Raw genomic sequence first — 14,036 nt, 5'->3', positions numbered from 1 at the left:
AAGCTTAGAGAGGGATGATGATGCCTACTAAGCACATGGTTTGCGTAAATCCTAAGCTGTGTCCAGTTTGGTACTAAGATGTCTTCGGGTTAGATCATTTAGCATCTCTGACTTCTTTCTCTCCCCAAATTGCCACCACTTAATTCTACAGAGTTTTGCTGTTGTTGCTTTTTCAAAAGAGAGTATTTTTCGAAATACTTAACTATACCAAAAACTATCTTCTTAGTGTAGCTTAGCCTGGTCCAGAGAATAAGAGTCAGTGGGAGAGCAACCTGCCAAAGTTGATTGTAACAAATGCGTTGTTACATGCTGACAGGGGAATTTTTAAACAGTCACATCAAAATATTCTGCTTCAGTGCTATCACAGGTAATAAAAACCAAAATGTAATTTCATTTTTACAACCTAGATTTGAGCATTCCTATTTTGTCAGGTCTGATGAGAGACAGAAAAGAAATTCTGAAAGATAATCAATTTTATTCTTCAGTGGTTTCTTGCTTGTTTGTGTATTATTACTCGGTCAGGACAAAGAGCCCATATGTGCAGCAGGGGAAGAGGAGAGAGGACTTTGCAAAGCAAATGCCACCCCTGCTCCAAACACACACATTCACATGTTTAATCAAAGATAGACAGATAGAAGGCAGACAGGTGTGTGTGTATAAAATAACAACTTCATTATTTTTAATTTGATGATAGAAGATCAGTCTGGATTGCAGATTTAGAATTATGTTTTGGAATAGTGAGCCTGGAATGCTAACCACTTAGAATATGATCCTATGACTACATATATGCATCTGTGATCTTATATTGTGTATATATATATATGTACAGTTTAAATTTATTTTTTTACAGTCTAAATGTGTACATTGAAAATTCAAGTTACCAGACAATGATAGAATCCGCCATTTATTTATTTATATTAATTCATTCATTTCATTTCTGGCTACACTGAATCTTTGTGCTGTGCGTGGGTTTACTCTGGTTGTGGCAAGAGGGGGCTACTCCTCACTGCAGTGCACAGGCTTCTCTGTATGCTGGTTTGTCTTGTGGCGCACAGGCTCTAGGTGCGTGGGCTTAGAGTTTGTAGTGGCATAAGCAGGGATCAAACCCGTGTCCTCCACATTGGCAAGTGGATTTTAAACTACTGGACCACCAGGGAAGTCCAAGATTTAGCATTTGTTGAACAACTACTGATAGCTTTTGACGCTTACACAGACCAACTAATCTTCACAATAATCCTGAGAGACAAGTTCCATTATTATCCTCAGCACCACACTTCTAAAATTCAACACGCTCAAAATGAATCTCCTGCCTCCGCCACCACAAATTTTCCTCATTGTTGTTTAGTTCCTAAGTTGTGCCTGACTCTTTTGTGATCTCATGGACTCTTGCCCACCAGGCTCCTCTGTCCATAGGATTTCCCAGGCAAGAATACTGGAGTGGGTTGCCATTTCCTTCTCCAGGGGACCTTCCTGACCCAGGGATTGAACCCATGTCTCCTGCATCGACAGGAGGTTTCTTTACCACTGAGTCACCACTCACTCTTCTTAATTCATGGAAATTTCATCCTTCCCATTGCTCAAACCAAAAACAGTCTTCTTTAATATTCTTTCTCTCTCTCCCAACACCTGTGGTTCTGCAGGTTGCATACTGCACAAGTAAAGACTTGCCACTCGCATCACAGGCATCATAGGTTTGTGTACTGGAGTACAATAATTTCCCAGAAGCTGCAGTTCTGATATAATAAATAATTGTAACCATTTTCTGTGAGATGGAAGGAAAATATCACAATTACAGGCCATGAAGGTCCCTTTTACCATCTATTCTGAATTATTGCCGTGGCCTCCTAGCTTCCACCCTTCTCATTTTCAGAACAGTTGTCCGTGTAACCCTGTAAGTCAAGTCACACCTTTGCTCAAAACCCTCCAGTGGAATTTCATTCAGAGAAAAGTCAACGTCCTTCCAACAGGCCTCCGAGGTCCATCCTTGATGTCTGACTTTCCACCCTGACCCCTGACCCCTGACCTGGTCATGCTTCCCTCCTTGCTGTGCCCACACTCCCACCTTGGCCCCGTTCTCGCTCTCTTTCCACTTGCAGATTTACACAAATGTCCCCTTTTGTGGCCACTCTGTTTAAAATGCAATCCTGTCCCACTCCCCATCCACATCCTGGCTTTTGTTTCAGTCATGGCACTTATCACCATAAAAATTTAGTTTATGATACATTTCATTTATTCTGATAGATTTTATTTTGAGAGTGTAAACCTCATGTGCTCAGGGGTATTCATTTTATTTGCTGTGGATCCCAGGCACCTAGAAAAATTCTTGGCACAGAAAAATCAATATCAATGCTTGTTAAATGCATACATCTTTATTTTATAGATTAGGCAACTCAGACTCAGAAATCATTAAGATATCTTTAATTTTTGCATTTTTAAAAAATTTGTTTTATTGAAGAATAGTTGATTTACAAAGTTGGGTTAATTTCTGCTGTACAGCAAAGTGAGTCAGTTATATATGTATTTCCATTTTCATATTCTTTTCCATTCCCTGTTTATCATAGGATATTGAATATAGTTCCCTGTGCTGTTCAGTAGGACCTTGTTGTTTATCAGTTTTATATATAATAGTTTTCATCTGCTAACCCCAAACTCCCAGCCCATCCTTTCCCCCCTGCCCCCTTGGCACAGAACAGACATGTGATTGCTGTTTGTTTTTCAGACTTTTAATTTTGTATTGGTGTATAGCCCATTAACAATGTTGTGATAGTTTCAGTGAGCAGCAGAGGCAGCGAGCCATATTTATACATGTATCCATTTCCCCCGAAACTCCCCTGTCCTCCAGACTGCAGCATAACATTGAGCAGAGTTCCATGTGCTATACAGTAGGTCCTTGCTGGTTATCCATTTCATTTATTTATTTTTATTTTATTTATGTATTTATTTTTAATTGAAGAATAATTGCTTTACAGTATTGCATTGGTTCCTACTAAACATCAACATGAATCAGTTATAGGTTTACCCGTGTCCCCTCCCACTTGAACCTCCCTCGCACCCGTCATGGTTGTTATGGAGCCCTGGTTTGACCTCCCTGAGTCATACAGCAAATTCCCATTGGCTATCTGTTTTACATATGGTAATGTATGTTTCCATGTTACTGTCTTAAACATAGCCATGTGTAAATATCCATCCCAAACGCCCTAACTATCCCCTCCCCTTATCCTTCAGTGATTACTTTTTAAAGGCCAGTTGTCAAGTAGGTGGTGGAAGCAGGACATAAACCCAGGCAGTTAATTGCAAACCCTGTGCTTTCTAACCTCTGGGCTCTGCTGCGATATGCAACAGCTTGATTCCTTAAGGCTGCTGCTGTTTTGATGCTGGTGATGACAATATCAATAGTGTTAGTATTAGTACTTTTAATGCGTGCTTGTGCCATACACTGTCCTTTACATGTATTATCTCATGTATTATCTAATTTAATATCCAGGAAACTTCTAAGTCAAGTGGAGTCCTTAAACTTCTGGCAAATGAACTATCATGCCCTTGAAGTACAACTAATGAGTGATGAACAGAACTTTATTCTCAAACCCTAAATATCAGCATGAATGTTCCTTCCCCCTGTGGGGCAGGCAGGAAACTAACAACTTCAAATTTCACATGAACAAGTTAAAAATTGTGTAGCTGTGAGAGACATCCAGTGTAATCATCCTATTATGGTTGGTTACTTATGCTCAATTTATAACCCATTTATTCACTGATACATGCATTTATTAATTCACTCATTCAACAAACATTTATTGAACAACTGCCATGCGATGTACTATGCCAAGTTCAAAGGCAACAACGATAAAGAAGACATATCCTCTGCCCTTGAAGAATCAACAGCCTAGCAGGAGAGACAAATAGGAGACAAGTAAGACCCCTGAAGGAGTAAGTGTGATATTAGAGAATCAGCAGAGTGCTGAGGGAGCCCAGAGCAGGAAGCACCTAACTAGCCCTGTCTGGAGAGACCCAGGAGTCCTTCTCAGAGGAGATGACCCAAGATGAAGAGTTCATCAGGCAGGGGAGGGCTTGCAGAGGCATGGGGTCATGAGTCACGTGGGGATTCAGGGACCTGCGTATAGTTTGACGTAACTGGAGCTGGGAACCCACGTGGGGACGGGGTGGGAGAAAGGAAAACAGGAGCCAGAGGGACTTTAAATAAGGTCATGATTAGATCAGGTTTTCATCTTATAAAATTCCCTCGAGAGTCTGGATGCAAACTAAATTAAGGGGGCAAGACCCAACGGAAAGAGGCAGTCGATACCTGGCACTTTGAAGTTGCTTCTTTGATGCAGGTGTTTTGACTCAGGGATATTTTGAGGTAGCCTAAAATTAATTACGTTTTCAGCTCTTAAAATTCACCAAGTCATGTGCAAAAATAGCTGTCTCGCCTCTTTGCAGAACCTCTTTTCACGCCAGCTCCTGACTCTGTGGAGACTGAGGGGTGGGGTCAGAAAGAGGGTGCAAATTAGACAGCATCTGGCAGATAAGCCACATGTAACCAGGAGCCATGTGCTTCCAGCCGGTTCTTATCTCAGAAAGAGTCATTAAGATGCAACGAACATACTGCTCTTCCTCTGAGACTTCCCTTGTAGTTTGCAAGAGCTGCACCTCAAATTCACTGGTTACTCCCTTGTGGTTATAACTGTAACAATGATTTACATTTAGTTAATAAGTATTATTAAGTGCTTTAACTAATATGTATTCTCTTTTCCATTAGATAAATCTCAAGAATGGAAATCTCTGCCTTTATGGGATTCCATATGATGTTCAATTTCATTAGGGGGTTCATGTTATACACTGGAAGGAGAGCTGGGCTAATTAATAGTTCTATTAATTAGAACCATTTAAACTGATTATTAAAAAGTCACATCTCTTTTTAAAGATTTATTTATTAGTTTTTGACTGTGCTAGGTCTTCGTTGCTGCACGTGGGGGTTCTCTAGTGGTGAGTGGGGGCCACTCTTTGTTGTGGTTCCCAGACTTCTCACTGTGGTGGCTTCTCTTGCAGAGCACAGCCTCTAGGCGCTTGGACTTCAGCAGTTGTGGTGCGTGGGCTCAGTAGTTGCAGCTTAGGGGCTCTAGAGCCCTGGCTCAGTGGTTGTGGTACACGGGCTTAATTGCCCCAGGGTAGGTGAGATCTCCCTGGACCAGGAATCAACCCTGTGTCCCCTGTATTGGCAGGTGGATTCTTAACCACTAGACCACCAAGGAAGCCCCAAAATGTCATGTCTTATTGAATTGGGGAGACTGGTAAGCGGCGGACTTGAGGCATAGTCAGTGATGTCATTGTGGCGCTCTCACTTTGAGACAATCTTTCTCTACCTGGTAGGCTAAGAGGTCCCTGGAACCCCAGTGCTAATATCCAACCACTTGAACAAACCCAGATAAAAGAGAATTGTCCCAGAAAGTGCCTGTAAAACTGTTTCAGAAAGGACTCTGCTGGATAGCTTGATTCATATGCTTATTCCTAAACTGTGGTCCAAGATAGGGGTTATTCCGACTGGCCATGCTGGAGGCATGTGTCTACTTATGGAGAATAAAGGTTAGGAGAGTTGCCATGTGGGGTTCAGCTTTCCTGGAATCCCATATAATGGGTACTTCCCAAGTAAGGGAATCCTTTTACAAGAAAAAAAGGGGGAAATACACTGTATGATATATCCATTCTAGATATAGTGATGATAAAATTTATTCCCCAAGCTGGATAAATAATGATTATTCTAGGACAACAGTCATGAAATAGAATTGTTCTCAACCACTCAGGGAATATGGTCCACCTACCTGTGGGGGAGAGGCTACGTGATCCTTTAGTTTTTACTCCAAACTGTACAGAAAATCCTCAATTAAATTTGTATCAGTTCTTTCAGTACTCTTATAATAGAGATACCGTATGTTTAATAATGTCAAACTCATTCCTGGTTTGATGACTTTGATACCCTTTTACAGATTAACCTTGATTTATCAGATTTAAAACATCAATTTCCCCTGATTATAGTAGTCATCTTTAAAAAGAACTCATGAAAAAATAATGTTAAATAACATAAATATGATGAAAGCATAAAGTATAGGTCAGGGAATCATGAAATACATGTCAGTGATATCCTTTGGTAATAAAAATCCAGTATGTTTTGACTCGGATGCTTAGAGACTGAATAGGAAGTTATCCCCAGAATCCACGGACCTCAGTGAAGGTAGTCATGGTGGCTTTGAAAAGGACACTAAGTTACAGATTTATTTAAGAGACAGGACCCCAGACTTGGTGATTTGACCTAAAAATACAAGCGAAAGACTCATGTCCAGGATTCTGAATCAGGTAACTTCCTAGGAAGGGAGCCTATCATGAAAGAATGAACTATTGGAAGACAAAGAGGACCGAGAGATGTGAAGGAAACATGGCCTCAAACCAGTTCTGAGTCTGATTTCATTTATAATCCTGTTCTTGAAATTCAAACCTTCTTTTCTTTCTCTTCCTTGTTTAACAATGATTATTTAGTGTTCTCTTTACCTACAGAATGCTCTGCCAAGCCTTACTCTTTGAGATGACCACAATAGGCCTTCTCTTTGCAGCCAAATCATGACGAAATTCCACCAAGTGCTTGTAACTGGGGAAATGCAGAGGAGGAGACTGCATGCTTCACTTATAGATATTTTAAACCTTAGTTCTATGGAGATTTTTGTAACACAAAAATAGTAATTATTGTAGTAATATATATATCTACAGAAAGTATAAAGCATAGGAATCTTGTTTTCAAATCATCTTTATGTATTCTTTTTCTCAATATTTGTATTTCTTTCTGTGAATTTTTTTTTGCTTTGTTGCCTTTTTGAAATTCAATTGTTGATACTTTTTATAATTTAAGGATATTGCTCCTAATCAGGTGACTTTTCTAGGTGGCAGCTTTCTCAGAGTTGGAGTCTTCTATAGTGACCCCCCTTGACTTGTTTTACTACTATCAGAAGCTAATTGCTGCGTCAGCAACTGCTATGCACCAGGCACTGGTCACTGTAGCCTCCTGAGTAGAACCACCTCCTGCTGCTGCAGTATTTGCCAGATATTGTTTATTGTTTAGTCGCCAAGTCATGTCCAACTCTTTGAGACCCCATGGACCATAGCCCTCCAGGCTCCTCTGTCCATGGGATTTCCCAGGCAAGAATACTGGAGTGGGTTGTTCTCTGGGGGATCATTCTGATTCTGGGTTTGAACCCAAATCTCTTACATTGGCAGGCAGATTTCTTTTTTTTTTTTTTTTTTACCACTGAGACACCAGGGAATAAATGCTTGATGAATAATGATAGCAGTAAGGTTCTTGAATGATGACTGTTTTCCAGGAGTTACTAAGCATGTTGCAAACATTATTTCATTCAAATGCCTCCTAATAATTCTATGAGGTAAATACAATCCTTGTCATCATTTTACAGATCAGGAAACTGAGGATATGTAAATAATTCATCTGAGATCCCACAGCTGGAACTGAGTTTAGAACCCAGTTCTCTCTTACTTTAGAGTTTAAGCTTTTAATTATACTATCAAGAGAATTGTATCTAGAAGGGACGTTTTAGACCATAGGTATGGACATTTGACCCTATGAAGAATTCATTATCAATGTGATCTCACATTTTGAAGCAGTTTTTTAAAATGAAGTTAAGAGCATTGCATTATACAACTAGAAAAATCCCAGACCATAAATTTCATGTTTCTCAAAGCTCCTGAATTATAGTACCAGGCAGAATTTGGCAGAGAGAGGACCCAATGGAGACTGAAAGACCCCACAGGTAATAAAGTGAGCTAATGATCCAGACTAGAGTCATGAAACTACCCATGAGCGCAAAAGGCAAAGTTAGCTTTGTGGAATTAGCTCTTATTTTGTTGAGCTTTTATGGTGGCTCAGGCTGAAGCCTTGGTCTTACATTATAATCAGTTTTTGCAATACAAGTTAATCGAGACCATCTTCTACTCATACAATTTTAGGAGTGCTAATGTGTAAAATCCTCTTCCTGTAGGTAGAATCAAATTCCTAATTGACTAGGCTAATTTAGATTTGAGTTCACTTCTGTAAGCAGAGGGCCACCTTCATGGTCACGTGCTGCTTTCTCAGCTCAGCCCCAGCTCACTGGCTTCTGGGCTTAAGCAGAGAGAAGCCTTATCTAGAGCCAGCTAGCTCCTCTTTCTTTCAACTCATTTTCCTTATTGCTAGTTGGTTAGAATATATTTTGTGTGTTTTGTGGAAAGAGCATAGGACAATGAGTCAGAAGACATATGTCCTTATCCTGTGTGATTTAGAACAAGACATTTCAATTTCCCTTTAAGATTTTTTTTTATTTTGTTGAAGTATAGTTAATTTAGTGTTGTATTAATTTCTGCTGTACAGCAAGGTGATCCAGTTGTCTATATAATGCATATATATATTATATTCTTTTCCATTATGGTTTATTATAGGATATTGAATATTGGTACCTGTACTGTACAGTAGGAACCTATTGGTTATTCATTCTACATATACTAGTTTGCATCTACTAATCCCAAACTCCCACTCCGTTTCTCCTCCACCCCCCACCCCCTCGGCAACCACGAGTCTGTTCTCTGTCTGAGAGTCTGTTTCTGGTTTTGTAGATAAGTTCATGTGTGTCATATTTTAGATTACATATATAAGTGATCTATATTTGTCTTTCTCTTTCTTGCTTAGTGTGATCATCTCATGCATGTTGCTGCACATGGCATTATTTCCTTCACTCTTTATGGTTGAGCAGTATTCCATTGTATATGTGCACCACATCTTCTTTGTCCATCCTCTATAGATAGACATCTAGGTTGTTTCCAGGTCTTGGCTATTGTAAATAGTGCTGCTGTGAACACAGGGGTGCATGTATCTTTTTGAAGTATAGTTTTCTCAAGATATGTGCCTACGAGTGGGATTGCTGGATCACATTGTTGTTCAGTCGCTCAGTCAGGTCCAACTCTTTGTGACCCTGTGGACTGCAGCACACCAGGCTTTCCTGTCCCTCACTATCTCCCAGAGTTTGCTCAAACTCTCGTCCACTGAATCAATGATGCCATTCAACCATCTTATCTCTGTTGCCCACTTCTCCTCCTGCCCTCAGTCTTTCCCAGCACCAGGGTCTTTTCCAAAGAGTCATCTCTTCACATCAGGTGGACAATATATTGGAACTTCAGCTTCAGCACCACTCCTTCCAATGAATATTTCCAGAAATCTGGATTGATTTCCTTTAGGATTGACTGGTTTGATCTCCTTGCAGTCCAAGGGATTCTCAAGAGTCTTCTCCAGCACCACAGTTCAGAAGCATCAATTCTTCAGTGTTCAACTTTCTTTATGGTCCAACTCTCACATCTGTACATAACTGCTGGAAAAAATGATAGCTTTGACTATGCAGACCTTTGTTGGTAAAGTGATAGCTCTGCTTTTTAATACCCTGTCTAGCTTTGCCATCGCTTTACTTCCAAGGAGCAAGCATCTTTAATTTCATGGCTGTGGTCAGTCTGCAATGATTTTGGACCCCAAGAAAATAAAATCTGTCACTGCTTCCACTTTTTTCCCTTCCATTTGTTGGATCATATGGTAGTTCTATTTTTGTTTTTTTTTGTTTTTTTTTTTAGGGAACCTCCATACTGTTCTCCATAGTGGCTGTGCCAATTTATATTCTTACCAACAATGTAGGAGGATTTGCTTTACTTCACACCCTCTCTAGTATTTGTTATTTGCAGACACTTTGATGATGACCATTCTGACTGGTGTGAGGTGGTATCTCATTGTAGTTTTGATTTATGTTTCTCTAATAATGAGTGATGTTGAGCATCTTTTCATGGGTCTGTTTGCCATCCATATGTCTTCTTTGGAGAAATGTCTATTTAGGTCTTCTGCCCATTTTTTTGGTTGGGTTGTTTGTTGTTTTGTTATTGAGTTGTACAAGCTGTTAACATTTCAATTTCTGAGCCTCAGGTTTCTCAACTGTAATTGCAAAGATCAAATGAGAGAGTGTGTTTGAAAATGCAGCATGAAGCTCTTTGCACCTTATGAATTTTTTGATACATGATTTTATTCCAATTTTATAGCAAAGAGCTTGAAATTCACTGAGGTGAAGGCTACACCTCCAATAAGAAACAAACAAGAATTTGAACTAGGTCTAATCCCAAACCTCTGATCTTTTTTTTTTTTTTTAAATATGCTGCCTCATTTAACACATTGAAGTTGTTATTGTGATAATTTTTTTCACCATGCATGCTGGAAAGTTTTAACCCTGATTTCAAGTTTCTTATGACACTTCACAGGACTCAGTTTCAGCTCTCCTTAAAACCGAGCAAAGAGAAGGTACCCAGGTCTAGACTTCCTTTGGTTGCCTATTTCTCACAGACCTCAAAATAGGGCACAGCACACGTGTGAATGCCTGTCACTGTGGTGCCAGCAGCCATTACTCAGGGTGTTCTTTGAACACTAAACAACGCAGAGTGAAGAACACATCCTGTGTTTATTCTTTGTCCATTGTTCTCCTGTGCCCCACAACTCAAGGTCTTACAGCAACGTATGGTTGCAAGTGGCTTCAGAGAGTCCTTTCCACCAAGATGATACAAGAAGAAGTTACAACCTCCTGACCCTAACCAACAAAGAAGAATATTCTCGTTGTCTGTCAGATGAAGTTACTCATGAAAAATAATATCTCTTAGGAAAACCTGAAAACACACTTCCAAAGAGGAGGGAAAGAATAGAATATTTTCCTGCTTTCTTGCCTTAGACATCTCCTCTAAGTTGACGTATATCTTGAATTTGGGGAGCATAGTTTCCTTACAAGGAATAAACACTTCTTTGTTGATTTGGTTTCTCCTTTGGCATCTTTCTTGTAGCCGGCTGTGCAACTTCTATTAATTAACTGACTCCTTAGTGATTCCTCAGTTGCTGCAGTGTGCAAGGTTGTGATTCGAACACCTATAAATAGCGCGGCAGGCATACGATTTACACATGCAACTTCTAACATATAAAAACTGAAGGTAGTGCAATCTATCATCACTGTGTGTGTCCTCAGGCACCTCCTTTCCTTGGTTGCTGAAGACCTATGCTCTCCTTCTAGCCCAGCACTTGGTGCCTGGCACATGGGAGAATTGCCCAGACCCTCCTTGAAAGGGGCCACAGGTAACAAAGCTCAGAGGCCAGAACAGGGCTTTTTATGTGTGGTAGACAAGAAAGATTCAGAAGACAATCCCCAAACTGCTTTTTTCTGCAACTTGCCCCTATTGGGTGTATAATATTGCTAAGAAATACATGAAATCTACATATGAACAAGTGGACCTGATTGGTAAAAAGACGCAGAAAACGGCAATAACTGTAGAGCATTTGGCTATCAAGTGCCACTGGACTCAGAGGGCAGCAGTCATTGGAGATGTGAGCTGAGTGTACAGTGGTTTTCAAGGACGCACTATCATATTTTGTGAAATGAAGAAAGAAGCCCAGGAGTTGTCACAGAATGTGGTTGTAAGACAGGATGCCCAGTCATTACATGGAGACATTTCATAAAGCAAAGGGAAATCACCCTGAAAGGATTTAGAAATGGTGATTTTGGAGTTTTGGTTGCAGCCAATGTTGCTGCAAATGGATTAGACATCCCTGAGATTGTTCTGGTTGTTCAAAGTTCTCCACCAAAGAGTGCTGAATCCTACATTCATCGTTCTGGGCGAACAGGTAGAGCTGGGAGGACCAGGGTTTGCATCTGCTTTTACCAGCACAAAGAAGAATACCAGTTAGCCCAAGTGGAGCAAAAAGCGGGAATTAAATTTAAATGAATAGGTGTTCTTTCTGCAACAGAGATAATAAAATCTTATAGCAAAGATGCCATCAGGCTCTTGGACTCTGTGCCTCCCACTTCAAGCAGTCAGATGAGAAGCTGACTGAGAAGGGAGCTGTGGAAGCCCTGGCAGCAGCCCTGGCCCACATTTCCGGTGCCACGTCGGTAGACCAGCACTCCTTGATCAACTCAGAAGCGGGCTTTGTGACCATGATTTTGTGGTGCTCAATTGAAATGCCAAACATTAGTTATGCTTGGAAAGAACTTAAAGAACAGCTAGGTGAGGATATTGATTCCAAAGTGAAGGGAATGGTCTTAAAGGAAAGCAGGGTGTTTGCTTTGATATCCCTACTGCATCGGTAACAGAAGTACAGGAAAAGTGGCATGATTCACAGCGCTGGCACAGCGATCAAGAGGTGGCAACAAAAGTAACAGATTCCAAAACAAAGGCCAGAAGCAGAGTTTTAATAAAGCATTTGGACAGTAATTTGAAGTAGAGGATTTATTTGGCAAAAACAGAACTATGTTCAACAATGTGAAACTGAACATTATTTTTCATACAAAGGTAAAAGCACATTGTATTTCCTTCCTGACCACTTGCCCAGTCCCTGTTTCTTCAAGAGAGAAAAGCTTCATCTAAATTATTTCATCTGATTGATGACGGTCATTTATAACTTTATTGCTACTTCTGTCTTGGGTATTCCTTTGGAAAAGGTGTATGGATTCATTACATATTCTAATGTATTGTCTATAGATTATAAGATAAAGTCAAGCATGTATCTGCTGATACTTTTTAAGTTGACCTGTCTTTATACTTAGAAAGGTCTCTTAATAGTAGGCTTCCCTGGTGGCTCAGATGGTAAAGACTCTTCTGCAATGCAGGATCCCTGGATCGGGAAGAGCCTCTGGAGAAGGAAACGGCAACCCACTCCAGTAATCTTGCCTGGAGAGTTCCATGGACAGAGGAGCCTGGCAGGCTACAGTCCGTGGGGTTGCAAGAGTCAGGCGTGACTGAGCAACTATCACTCATCACTCACCACCTCATTGCTATCCAGAAAAGTACCCATTTCATTCCTGCCAGCTTGCTGGGTGAATGCCAGCTTCCCTTACGCTTGCCACTTGGGTTTGAAAATGATATCTCACCAAATTATTTATATGAAAATAACATTTTTTCATATTTGTATTTAGTCTTTGCCTTTTTTTTCTGGGAATTTCTCCTTTATGTTCTCTATTTCTCTTATTGATGAGTTCCTCCTTATTTACCTGAAAGGCCAGTTTTATATATTAATGATAATCACTTTTCACATATGCTACAAAGATTTTCTCCTAAAATATCATTTATCTTTCCTTTTACATATGTGTATATTGAATCAACAAGAGTTTTTAACATTTAGATTGTGAATCTTTGTTAAATCTTTTTAGTATTTTCCACCTTTGTCATTTCGTGTATAATAGATTTCTCCCTCCAAAGACTGATTAGCCAGTTCTTTTGTTTTTATCTTGGATGTTTAATTTATTTGGAATTTAGTCTGAATTATACTTCAAAGTCGGAGAAGGAGATGACACCCCACTCCAGTACTCTTGCCTGGAAAATCCCATGGAAGGAGAAGCCTGGTAGGCTGCAGCCCATGGGGTCACTAAGAGTCGGACACGACTGAGGAACTTCACTTTCACTTTTCACTTTCATGCATTGGAGAAGGAAATGGCAACCCACTCCGGTGCTCTTGCCTTGAGAATCCCAGGGACAGGGGAGCCTGGTGGGCTAACTGTCTATGGGGTCGCACAGAGTTGGACACGACTGAAGCGACGTCAGCAGCATACTTCAAAGTAAAGATCTAATATTTATTTCCCAAAGAGTTAACCAATATTCTCACGATCATTTATTGAACAATCTACTTTTAGCATATATTAAATACTAATGAATCCTCAGGTTTGATGTTTCTTTTTCTTTTTTTTTTTAATTTAATTTTTTTGGCTGCTCTGTATGGCTTGCAGGATCTTAGTTCCCCAACCAGCGACTGAACCTGGGCCCTCGGCAGTGAGAACCCAGAATCCTAACCACTAGGCAACCAGGGAACGTCCCTCAGTTTTTTGTTTTTAGATTTTTATTAGGGTATAGTTGATTTACAACATTGTATTAGTTTTAGGTGTAAAGTGAATCTGTTATATCGATATACGTACATATATTCACTCTTTTTCAGGTTTTTT

The 14,036-nt window shown here is 40.1% G+C and overlaps 1 protein-coding gene and 1 pseudogene across 2 annotated transcripts in view; both read left to right on the top strand.

The window, feature by feature from the left end:
- Window positions 1-14,036, top strand: part of TSPAN5 (tetraspanin 5) — a 335,779-nt gene that overhangs the window by 50,365 nt on the left and 271,378 nt on the right. The gene's annotated exons all lie outside the window — the stretch shown is intronic.
- On the top strand, window positions 11,005-12,335 carry LOC147371001 (nucleolar RNA helicase 2 pseudogene; annotated as a pseudogene).

Source organism: Bos grunniens, chromosome 6, assembly GCF_055505025.1.
Source record: "Bos grunniens cultivar Pamir isolate PY7600 chromosome 6, Bosgru_T2T1.0, whole genome shotgun sequence".
NCBI lineage: Eukaryota > Metazoa > Chordata > Mammalia > Artiodactyla > Bovidae > Bos > Bos grunniens.
Note: the sequence above shows the minus strand (reverse complement) of the source record. Positions and strands in the feature narration are given on the sequence as shown.